At 43.6% G+C, this 12463-nt stretch overlaps 1 protein-coding gene across 2 annotated transcripts in view; it reads left to right on the top strand.

Moving 5' to 3' along the window:
* Window positions 1-422: 422 nt before the first annotated feature.
* SPOPL (speckle type BTB/POZ protein like) overlaps window positions 423-12463 on the top strand; it is a 33332-nt gene continuing 21291 nt past the window's right edge. Inside the window, exons 1-2 of one of the 2 annotated variants that reach the window (XM_038181954.2) lie at window positions 423-635; window positions 885-1205. The gene's annotated coding sequence lies outside the window, so the exon portion shown is untranslated. The remainder of the gene's footprint in view (window positions 636-884; window positions 1206-12463) is intronic. The other variant, XM_027461152.3, reaches the window with a different exon arrangement.

Below are 12463 nucleotides of genomic sequence, written 5' to 3'. Positions count from 1 at the left end.
GCTATTCCCCTTATTTCGGGACAGCGGGACCTGCCCCTTATCTACTTAACATGCTGTGCCTGCACAAGCACTGGTGAATGTGTGAGGTTAGAGAAATTTTCCACACAACTTTTATTCCTCACAGTCCTAACAAGCGCCTGGCGGGAGACGGAGTGGGTGAGGGACAATTTTCAGGTTAAACCGTCTGAAAACAGACAAAAAAAAATAATAAACAAATAATAAAATAAAAAGGTGAGAGAAGCTCTGAGAGGACCCTGAAGCAGTCGATAATAAAGGGGGGGGGGGGGGGGCACAATGAGGAACCTTTGGGTTCCAACACCCCGGGGGCTCCTCAACCGCCACCACCTCAGCGCCAACGGCCGCCCTCGCCCCGCCCCGCGCGGTGTGGGCGCGGCCCCGCGGAGTGCCCGGATGGGCTCTGCCCGGCGCGGCGCGGCGCTCTCCGCCCCCTCCGTGCCCGGAAGTGTCGGCGGCGGCTCTCGGCGGCGGCTCCTCCGGCGGGGCCGTACGGGAGCCGCGAGGGGCCGCGATCGCGATGCGGCTCCGCCACCGCCCGGCCTCGCCGCTTCCGCCTCCCGCCGCTGCCCGCCGGCCGCCCGCCCCCGGCCCGGCGCTATGAGAGCCGCCGCGCCCCGGTACGTAGAGCACGGACTGGGGAGGGGGGGTGCTCCGAGGGACCGGGGAGGCGGGAGGGCTTTGTCGTGCCCCCCTCCGGTGTCCTCGGGGCTTTTCTGGAGGGCCCGGCCCGCTGCGAGCCCCTCCCCCCGTGTGTGTGTGTGGTTTGGGGACGCCGCGGGGGCTGTGGGTGGCCCCGCGAGGCCGCGGCCGGGCTCCATTTTGTGGCTGGGCTGACGCTGTTTTTCAGCCGGTGATGTCATCGGCAGGTATTGCGTCACGGGAGACGTCATCGGGGGAGGCGGAGGAGGCGAAGCCGTCCCGAAATCCCAGCGGGGCCGCCCCGGTGCGGGGTTACCCCCTCCTCCCCCCCCCCCCCTCCAGGGCCGCCAGGTCAACCCAGCAGGTAGCGCCGCGCCGGGAAGGCGCTGCGGGAGGCAGCGGCCGGGCCCCGGACACAAAGGGAGGAAGCTCCGAGCTCGGCAGCCGGGCCCGGCCCTCCCTCGGCCTCCCCAGCGCTGCTCTGATGGGGATCGCAGGCGCTGGTGCCGCGGGGGGGCCGCAGCCGAGCCCTGCGTGCGGCTGCCGAGGTGTGTGTGTGTGTGTTTGGTGTGTTTGTTTCGCTGCTCCGGGAGAAAAATAAAAAGTTTTGGTCCTTCTCCGTTTTTTACGGGACTCTTTGTTATTTCTGGAAGCAAAAATTTGTTTTTAATTGGATACGGTTACCTTAGCAGGCCTTAAGTATTTCTTCTGTGCTTCTAGCATAAAGATTTTGGAGAAACACCGATGCTTGTGTGTGCCTACTCCTTAGTATTCCCCCTGCAATCCTTGTAAGCAGGTATTCTATCACCAAAAATCACTTTTAAGCAATATATCTTTTGTACGTAAAGCTACAAACACGGCAGGGTTTGATACATCACCAGAAGCTACTTTTAACTCTCTTCTGGAAACCTGAGATTTTAAATATCCAGAAATATCCTCGGTGTTGTATTGCCCTGAAACAGCTTTCTGCCAGACTTTTAAATTCGGCTTGCTTTTAGACTGTCAGTGAAAATAAGAGTTATGGTTTGAACTGTAAACTACTTGTTGCTGTCAAAAACTTGTAGATACTGTAGAACAAATATAAAAGGGATTTTTAAAAACACATTTTTTTTCTGTCACCTGGACAAATCATCTTGGGCAGTCAGTTGAAATTACATATTATAAAAACTACTTTTCTCCTTTTCCCAATACATTGTGTTTCTCTGTTAATCTTTATGTATTTGAAAACACTTAATAAGCATAGAGGAGAGAAAAAACGGTTGTTATTAACAGCACAAGTTAAAGTAGAAAGGAATTGGCTGTGGGTAGTAATAGATAATCTAGTTAAGACTTGCACATAGATCTCATCGACTTCCTTTTTCATTTATTCTTTATTCGTTTTGTGTCTGCATTTGTGGTTTTCCCACTCTGTCATGTGCACACTCTTCACCATCTACCATAACTGTTTTCTTTGTCTTGTGCCCCTGTAGAGGAGGTGACCGTAATTAGAAATTTCAAGATTGTTTACAGGTCGTGGGGCATGCTCAGAAGGAGATTTCCATGTGTCTTGTTTTACAAACCCACCCCATCTCATTCTCTTTCTGTCTGCTGGTGATAAGTAGATGTTTGTGTTGTTTTTTCTCTGGCAATATTTTGTAGCAGGCTCATTTGTTTATTACAGGCATTTCTGTCACTTTGAAAAAAGTCTACAACATGCCCCTTTTGCATTTTGTGTACTTGACAAAATGTGGTTAAGAGTAAGGAAATCTTCATGAGGTTGTTACTCTAATTGAGAGCAAGAACTTGATACTTGTAATCGTAAAATCCTGTGATCTTCACAATACTCTGCCCTGATCAAAGCACGAGTGCTTTGAAAAGCGTTGGTGTCGTGTCACTTCTCTTCCTGCCTTTTTTTTTTTAGGTCCTCCCTCACTGCTTATGCTAAAGCACTTTGGCTTCTTCGGAGTCACACAGATGGTGCTTCCTTAACTGTCTACCATCAAATCAGCTCAGAAGCTACACAGTCAAGTAATGATAGGGTAGCAAAGCAATGCACCGGGGATGCGTTAACCTGTGCGAATTACCTGGTTTCAGAAGCCTATTAGCATAGCAAACATGGAGGGACATGCAGCCTTCTCCCAGCTCTGTGGAGCTCATTGGACTGGAGAGGAAGAAAAACCCAATAACTCAATGCTCTGTTTCATCACAGGGGCATTTCTGGGATGAAATAGGAGATGCTCTTGCATCAGTGGTTGCCTAATGTGGTGCGTGTGAGGCCGTGATGAAGCTCAGCTCCATCGCTTTGGAGATGGCCTCCTTGAGGCGTTCATAGCTCTGCTCTTCATACTTCAAAATTCCTGCATATTCACAGCAGATTTCTTTCCTGCTTTCATTCCTTGAGAAACTTCCCTGTTTATTTCTTTACAGCAGCTTATTTCTATTTTTCCTTGTCCTACCTATACCAAAAGCATGCTTACCGGCATCCTTGCCTCAAACAAAAGGAGGAGGCCTCTCCTTTAGTTTGTGCTTAATTAAATGAGAGACCTGGTGCAACTGTGTGAGGGGTGGAGGTATGGTCGTAATGACAATTTTGTAGTAGTAGTTGTTACTGAGAGAGGATGGCCACATGCCATAGCTCCGTGGCTTTCTTAAGTAGTGTATATACTGCATTAGATAGCGTGTGTGTTGTGCTGTTCAACGTGCGTGGTGTGGTTGAATTTTGGCAGGAGGGTGATCAGTATTGGAGTAAACTTAAACAGAAATCCCCTCAACTTTCACAATTCCGCTTTACCCAAGTTAATAGTTTTCTTGCGTGGCTTTTCGTAACCTGGTTTAAAACCATTCTTTGTGGGCTATAAAGTTGTTTGTTTTTTTTTAATGGTCTTTGCCTGTGTGCTCGCAAAACGGTTCATTGTGTCTGCCAACCTTCTTGTGATCAGTGTTTGCATTTAGTGTTTAGGAAATGTAGTGCAAAGCGAGATGCTCCTTCTGCTGATTCAGAAACTCATTGACATGGAATGATTTGGAGAGGTAACACCTTCAAATTCCCTGAATTAGATCACTCACCCATGATGCTACCTTGTATCACCTTAAAGCCCTTTAATTTTTGTGGCAAATGTTACACTTGCCAATTTTCATTGGTTACCAGTCTTTTTTGGGGGGAAATCATAAACCAATTGTAATATATTGTCCCACTTCATGGTGTGAGAATTGGACAGTTTCTTTAGTGGAAAATAATCTAGCTTCTTTTCCATGCTGTTTGCTCAGAGATTAAAGACGGGCAAAACAATTTCAAGTGAACTTCATGTCAAGTTGAATGCTAGGTGAACAGAGAAAAGTATTTGTGTTCAGTTCTTACCTCTATTATAGTAGCTCCTTGTGTGTACTTCGCTTTTAACCACTTCTTTTTAGCATTAGAAATGTCTTAATGTGCTCTTGATTTCATTGCTAAATTTATGGAGTGAAGCAGGCAGGTTTTATGAGCACTTACAAAATGGTAATTTACATCTTGTGTGTGTGTGAATATTTCGTAAAGGAAATTATATCTCTTAAAAAAAACCCAACAACTTGAGCTCACTTAGCAGCTTAGCAGTATTTGAAGCTCTAGTTTGCTCTGTGCTCATGCTATATGATTGCTTTAGGATGGACAGCTGCTTAGGTTTTAATTAGTACCTAATCGAATACTGAACAGTGTCAGTCCCATCCACCTTCATGCGTGCAATGTTTGCTCTTTGCCCTATATTGGGACTTAATTTCTGTAGTTCAAAGGTGAATTAACACTTGACATGTAATTTAGCTTGGGGCTTTAGAGAAAGACCAAGTAATGGTGTGCCAGGGAGAATGCCACCGAGTAGCTCTTGGCCAGGGCCTGGTTGGTGTTGGGGTGCGTGTCTGCAGCAGCTGCCCAAGTTCTTGGGCTGGGAAGGATTTGCTGCTGTACCTGCTTATGCCATGCTGTGGGGAGGATTGATGGGTGAAACTTGGGAGCCAGGCTTTCCCTTGTCCTTCTTCCTGCTTGCTGTTTTAATGCTCATCCCCTCTCAGGTGCCTGCTCACGCTTGGTCGAGTCACTTGCAAAATCAATCCCGAAGCAGGGCTACAAATGGAGGTGAAGGGAAGGAGGGGGAGCGATGACTCGCACTTGATTTATTTGCAATGCCGTGTTTTGTTGTGTATTAAATGCTTGGGAAATTAATTAGGCTTGGGTGTCAGTAAAAAGGTTTGAGGTTATTTGCATCAGCTGTTCCTTCCTGAACAACTGAAATTGCGTGTAGATGCAGAGCTCCTTCTGGCTGGAGGAGCAGCTGGTGTAACTTTCTCCTCTGGTGTCATACTTTCTAGTTCTCTGTTCCATGTTGACTTTTTCTTTGGAAAACTCCTTTCCCCAAAGTTTTAATTTTCCTGGCTTTCTTTATTCAGTTTCTAATTGATGAATCTGTTTTCTCCATTAGCATTGCCTGTAGCCTGTGAAGCATAACCATCTTCAATGTTTAAGTCAAAACAAACAGAATAAAACAAACACCCACCCACTACCTGAACTTGAAATGAATTCGAAGTAGAAGTCACTTTTTGCTTTGAGCGCTTAGTGCAGGGGTATAATGATTTGTGTTAGTTAGCTAATAATTTCTTAAAATGCTTTGGTGCAGGGACTTGTTGACTGTCTACAGAATTTAACACAATAGGGCTCTGAATTACCTAATCTGTAGACATTACCTCAGCAACACAACAAGTAGTCTTTGATGATTTTTTTAATTTTAAAACAGATGGATTCTTTGCTAACCGGGTTTATTTTCAGAATCATTTGTTTGTAATCAAAACTCTTGAAGATAAAATCAGTAGAACAGTTTTGTAATGAATTTAGCAAGCAAGTGCTTAATATAGTTTCAGCTTCTGGGATGGAGCAACATTTTATGATAACATTAAGCTTCTTTAACTGCTTTTAATGAGCCTTGTATTCGCTGGTCACACTGATATTTACGTATTAAATTGAATAACTGTTGTTGTGAAAGATGACAGAATACCGTCCTTTCAACTCGTGTCATGTCTCTGCTGTGTGTGAAGATAAATGCAGCAGTTATTTGTGTACAACCAGATTTGTACCTATTTTTAGGTGTTTTTTTCCATGCCTTCAGTTCTTCTTACACTCTGCATGAACTCGCTTACAGACTTGAGTCATACTACTTCAGTTCTGGAAATGTTGTACTAGAAACCAAATGGTCTGAAATCTCTAGTTAGCTTCTTTGGGTAATTGTAGGTTGATGTACGGCACGTTGCTGAGCCAGCCACTGAAGTTGACGTGAGCTTGCAGTTAGGGCTGGTGTGTGTGGTTTCAGAGGAGCAGAAGGGATGCGATCTTGTTTTGATGCTTTTCATCTCTGTACAGAATCTGCTGAGCTAGATTTTGCTTGTTACTTCTGTGCATGTAGGAAACGAATTTTAAAATCAAAAATGGAAAAATATTTGTGTTGAAGTGAAGATGTCATTTGCGTAATTGTACTTTAAACATTTTTGGAAAACAAACACTTGACATGTGGTTGGCCTGAGAAAAGAGATGCAGCCAGTGTTTGGAAGAATGGATTTGCCCTGTTATGTCCCATGAGAGGCTTCTGCATCTGGGGGCACCTGTGATTCCTCTCCAAAAAATAAACAAAAATCATAATATATGTAGAAATAGGAGAATAGAAATAGGAGAAAAGCTTCCATAGATGATAGTCTTCTTAAGTTTTGAATGTGGCATGCTTTCTACAGTTAGCTGCTGTGGTTAGTTGCAGTAATAATCTTATCAAGCCAGATCACATTTTATTCAGTAGTCAGTAGTTTTGAATATTTCTTACAGATACCATTTTTAAGAATGTGAAGATACCATCTTTAAGAATTTAAATATTAGTTGGTTTTGGAAATATGCTGTACCCTCTGACAGTTGAGACCTCTCCCCGAGTGGGGAGAGGAAAAATACACGGCAATACCATCATCAGCTGTGTTTTATCTGTGTATCAGATAAATTTTAGCCTCACACCCTTCACAGAAACGTTGTGTTGCTTGCAAAGATGGGCTTGCTGCTTGGCGTGAGCTGGCTTCTTCCTTTCCTGATAGTAGATTGTATTTTTTTTTTTTTTTCCCCCTCCTGTTTCTTTTCTGTGAAGGCAACTTGGTAGAGTGGCACTGCAGGCGTTGCGCTGCTCCTCAGTGTAGGGGTGAATCACATTGGGTCTGCCCCTGATGTGGCGGAGGCGAGAAGCAGCAGGCCAGCTCCGGCTTTCTGCCTGCCTCCCTGACATCAGGGAAGATGAAGCAAACCTCCAGCTGTAGCTCATGGAGACCTTCACAGGCCCGGCAGCACCGGGAGGGATTTGATTTACCTATGCAAGCAGTGAGGGCAGCAGCAGGTGCTCTGGAGGCATGGCTTGTGATGGAGGGCAGCTGGCTGTCGTGGTGGCTGTGTGCGGTGGTTTGTGGGGTGTACTGCCAGCAACAGCCTCCGAAAGGCAGCTGAAGAAGTGTCCTACAAACGAGCAAGCTCTATCTGATTAAATCAGCAGCCTTTTATCAGCCCCAGTTGCTTTAGTCAAGCTGTGATCTGTTTAACCATGCTCGGATTAGCCAGGCTGCCCCAAGGGGCCTATGCCTGCCCCCTCGTGCTGTTTGCCTTACTGCTGCGTTTAAACTTCAGTAAAGCAGCCTACACATAGAGGAACAAACTGGTGGTGTAAGTAGGTGAAAAAAGTGAGCAAGCATCCTGCATAACAAGATGTAAGATTTCAGGTATTCACACCTCGGTAGCTAGTGCTTTTTGCAAGACACCATTTTTTCTTGTTGCTTAGAATGTACTCCTAGGCTTCAGTTCCAATCCTCAAAAACTTGCACAGATTTTTGTTGCATGAATAGATGTTAGCCTTTTGGGGGAGTTCCCCAGCAGGGCATCCTGAGGTGGACCATCCCCTCTTCCTTGCTCTCGCAGCCCCAGGTGAGCAGCCTGGAGCTGAAAGCAAGAGCAGCGAGGTCTGACCTCCCCAGCTGGAGAAGCAGTGGGGCTTAGTGCCTAAAGCCAGAGTGCTCATTGCTAAGCAGTCTCTTGTGAGGTGCTCATCACCATGGTCCAATGGAAAGTGAAAGCCATAGGAGTCTTTTAGCAATTGTTTCTTTAAAAAGAGTTTAACCTTTGTGAGGAAAACAATTTTAATATTACTTTTGTACTATTTTTTTAATGTTACTTATGCTCAGCCCTTACTCTGCTTTAATCTATAGTTTTAAAAGTTTATTGCTGCTGAGTTAGTTTAACCTGTCTATAAACAGGTAAGACATGCTTTGAAAATTTCTTGTCTTGAGCAAAAAAGACTGCTGGAAGTAGGAGAAATAGTAGGAAACAGCAAAGGTTTGAATGGCTTTTGTTGTGGAAAAATGCACCTTAAGCAGATTAGTTTTGAGTTGTTCTGAAATCTAAAAGTAGAAGTAAACTAATATCTGGTTGGTTTTGAAACAACAGAGTAGGAAAAATTGTGTACCTGTATTGGAGCTTTAGAAACCAGTTTCTGTAGGATAAGAACGTTATTTAGTTTTTTTAACCCTGTGCACGTGTGTGAACTTGATGTCTTTCTAGGACTGTTTCTGCTTGTCTTGATGACTTTTATGAGGTGTTCATATTATAACACTTCCAGAGATTTCTACTTCATATTCAGCAAAGGGAGTGAATGTGCAGCTCTACCTCTTCACCTGCCTGCCTTTCCTAGGATGCTGCTGTGGGTGACCTTTAATACCCAGTTCACTGAAATTAATTGTTCCGAGACTGTTCAGGTGAACTAGCATCAAGTGCAGTCTGGTTCTCTAACAGAGTTTGCTTTGGTGTTTTTGCTTAGTTTCCTAGCATATAAACGTAAGCTGCTTTTTGCACAGGATGTAGTATTTTTTGTGACTGTTTTGCTACGAGTCACTGACTAGGTGTGAGATGAGCTGTACCTCTTACAAAATTTCCACGAAGATGCAGCTGTGTATGCAAATTTGTTCACTGTTTGCCATGATAGGTAACAGGGAAGTGAATGATCAAAAAAAAACATCTGATAACATTTGTGAGTATAAGCTTTTGGCTGCTGAAAGCAATTGTTATCGCTTCAGTATGAATTTTCCAGGTAATAACAATCTGCAAAGGTTAGTAAGCAGAACATTATGCTGCTGTTGCTCTGTACAACTTCTCTGTAGCAAATAAGCACCTGTCTCTAGGGCATGTGGTCCAATGCTTTACACTAATCCCATGATTTTTTTTAAAAAGACCCCCACCCAACTAACTAAATCTTTCAAAGAAGTTTTTTATGCAAAAAGAATAACAAGGTTCTTATTTTCAATTTGGTAAACTTCTGATTGTGTGTAACTGAAGTATTTGGAAAAAATAATTCTTCATTTGTTATACTTCCACATGCCAGTGATTTGTTTGAGTGAGAGTAATGGAGTGAAACTAAGGAGAGAGAAAGATCACTTTGGCTGTATAGCATGGGAAAAAAAGAAGACAGCAGTTGACTATTAAAACAGAATAGCTTCCCAAGAGGAATAGTGGTGGAAATGCCCATCTTTTGGGTCCCATAAAGCTAGACTAAAATGAAATTGAAATGCTCTAAGAAATAATTTTGCATTTCTTCTCTGGGGAAATGGATAGATGACTCCTGTAGGGAATAGTCTAGGTTATCTACTGTGGAGTTTCCTATATTATAGCACAATAATGCAAGGCTAAAGCTGAGGCATTTTTATTAACAAGCTTGGCTGATGTAGACTAGACAGTTGCAGTTCAGACTCTGCTAGAAACTGGGTTTTCTCTTGTCTGAGGTAAAAATCAGCTTTTTTTTTTTTTTGAGGGTTAAGATGGGAAAGAAAATTCAGAGAAAAGCACAAAAAATGGCGTACTTGATTGTAGTTCTTACAATGAATAGTATAATCTTGCTAATTTTGAGCTGCTGACTTCAGTGTTATTGGTTACAGCTGCTACCCCATCCCCTTGAGGAGCTGTGCATTTTGCATGTGCCTGGTTTTGCCTTGCTGGGGTCTTCTGCTGGAGCACCTCAGGATGTGCTTATAAACTCCGTGTCCTAGCTGCAGCTATTTTAAGCTGTGCCTGCCCCAGCTGTCTGCCCCATCTCTTCCCTGGAGTTCACTGTCCCTGGAGCAGGGGTGACAGGGGGATGTAAACTCAGCTGTCACAGTCCAGGGTAGTATTTTTTTTGTCTCTGGAGTTAGGATTTGGCTTGCAGTGTGGGTGCTGAGGGGTGTTTGTGCCTGCTGGTGGGTGGCATGGGTGAGACCTTGTGCTGAAGCAGCTAAGAGCGCCTAGATCTTGTGATCTAAGCCTCAAAACTGGTGTAGGTTTGTGCGTTTCCAGTGAAACGTATGCTTAAGTAAGCATTTTTGGTATGATGTTCAAAAAACCCTTCCTTTTACCTATTATGGGCCTTGCACTTCTCCAATAAGTCTTTATAGGGTATTTTCTGTGTGTAACTCAACTGCCGTTCCCTTCTACTTGCCCTGAAAAGGAAACTTGCACATTAGAAGTGCTGCAAATGAAGTTAGATGTAGTATGTGCTCAGTCTACAGTTTTTCTAACTTTGGGGTGGCAGAGGTGTGGAAAAACTGTGTATGTGTGTGTACATAAAAAAAAAAAAAAAAAAAAACCACCTGCAATTAAGTATTAGTAATTCTGTGCACTCAAATGTTGCAGTGTTAGGTAGGGATTAAATTCAATAAATATTGAGCACAGTATTTAAATAATTCTTTGGGTATACCCCGAGTCCGTTCTCAGAGAAGATGCTGCTGCTGAATAAATTGGAAAGCTGCCTAAGCTTAATAGACCTTTCACATGTCTGTTATTGCGCTGTGTATCATCCAGCAGAAAATTTGGTTTAATACAGTTAGCTAATAGGAAATGTGCAGCAATTCTTTCATAAAGATCAATTGTGGAGAGATGCAAATCCTGCCAATTAAGAAACAATTCTATCTTTTACAAAGTTTTCTTTCTACTAGTAATGTCTTATGAATTTTTGTAAGCGTAATCGGCTTAAAAGACCAACTCTTAAACAGGAAAAAAAAAAAAAAAACGTGGTAAACTTCTCTCTTCAGCTGGATGATATTTTTTAAGTCTCTAGGGTTTGGAGAGAAAGATAATGTGCCTTGTGTGGATTTGAGCAGCATTGAAGCCTGTTTAATCAGCTGCAGGAGTTCCGTGCTGGTGGATAAGCCGGACCTGGCTGGCAGGAGGTGTTGTGCAAAAACTGCTACCAAGCAGAAAGGAGCGTGGCTTTCATGGGGTTTAACCCTGAAATACCTGGTGGGTGGCCGCCTGCTTTGGCCTTTATAAGTTGATGTTATGTAAAACTGTGAGTATGAACGGGAGGGTCATGTCAGGAGGGATGCAGATGTGACCAGATGTGTGCAGATGTGGGATCTGTTGGCATGGCCATTTATTAGGCTTTCTTTAGACACTACTAAACGATGTTAGTGTCGGTCACTCTGGGTAAGTTGCTCTAGTTCTTGTTAGCTGATGAATGCCTGAAGTAATTTGGTTAGAGACATGTGATGTTTGAGGCAGGGCAGGTTCCCTGGACTCTTTCTGGGGTGTTTTGGAAGCTCGGTCCAGTAATGGTTTGGGAGCACACTGGACTTCCCTGTTAAGTGTTGCGTTGCTCCTCGGATGCTGGACAGGTCTTGAGTCAGCCCACACCGTGCCTCTTGTTCAGTTATATCATGTGGTGAGTGCTGAAGTCCTGTGGTGTGCCAAAACACATCCTGGGAGGGGATGCTCACGCCTGTGCAAGAAGGGTCAGCAGGGACTGGCCTTCCAGTTCCCAACGTGCTTCATCCTCACTCTTGAGGGAGCGGGATGGGGTCACTGACTTGGTGAATCGATCCATGGCTAGGTTCTGGCAGGCTGGGTTGAACTTTCAGGGTCTCTTGGATACTGTACAGAAGGCAGTTTGTCCAATTCTGCCAGTAATTTGCTGACTGTTACACCATACTGAAATAGAGGAGGCATTGCAGTGGTCACTTCTTAGTATGCATGCATGCACCTCTTACATTACTGCTGCTCTGATGAAAAAAATACTAGGTTATAGGAGTTGTACTGAGCTTCCACTCTTCCCTGTGAGAGCTCACAAAAGATGATGCTATCGCTTAAGGAAATTCTTGAAATAAGTTTTGAAGTGTTTTGCAGGTTTATTATTGAGGGATTAGAGGATTTCTCTCTGTGGTATTTTCTTTGTGCATACAAGTGCATTGATTCCAGCACAGCATGTAAGACTCAATGTGTTTTTCTATAGCTATGAGGTTGAAAAGTAACTTTTTCTAGAATAATCTTGATAAATATTCAATTTATGGGAATAATTTCTGTGAAGGGAAACGAGATAATGTTTGGAACTCAATATAAAACTGGTGTATAAAGTACTTTTGAAGATCTCTTTTAAAAAGTAACAGGAAAAAAGTTAGAGCTTATACAGCTTTTGATAAAATTTAGTGTATATAAATGTTATGGATGATAGTCTATTTTCTTTACGCTCCTTTTGTGAGTAATTAGAGGGAATTAACTTCAGATAGCTTGAAGCTTAATACAAGTAATTCTTTGAACAGGAAACTACTTCAACTGCTAAAGAAAATGGGCTTTGAGAAGCTGCATTTCATTTTATTTCTCTTCCCACTACTGCTCTGCCAGTAGTGCTGAGCTCTGCAAAGATGCTGATTTTAGAGACCGGTCTGTTGGGCATGATGGTTAGCAGGTGCCATCGATACCTTACGAGACCAGAAGTGGTAAGCCCGTCACGTTGGGGATCTGAAAGTACAGGTTAAGTAACATAGTTTG

The sequence above is a fragment of the Anas platyrhynchos genome, chromosome 7 (genome assembly GCF_047663525.1).
Source record: "Anas platyrhynchos isolate ZD024472 breed Pekin duck chromosome 7, IASCAAS_PekinDuck_T2T, whole genome shotgun sequence".
Taxonomy (NCBI): domain Eukaryota; kingdom Metazoa; phylum Chordata; class Aves; order Anseriformes; family Anatidae; genus Anas; species Anas platyrhynchos.
This window is presented reverse-complemented; position numbering and strand designations above follow the sequence as displayed.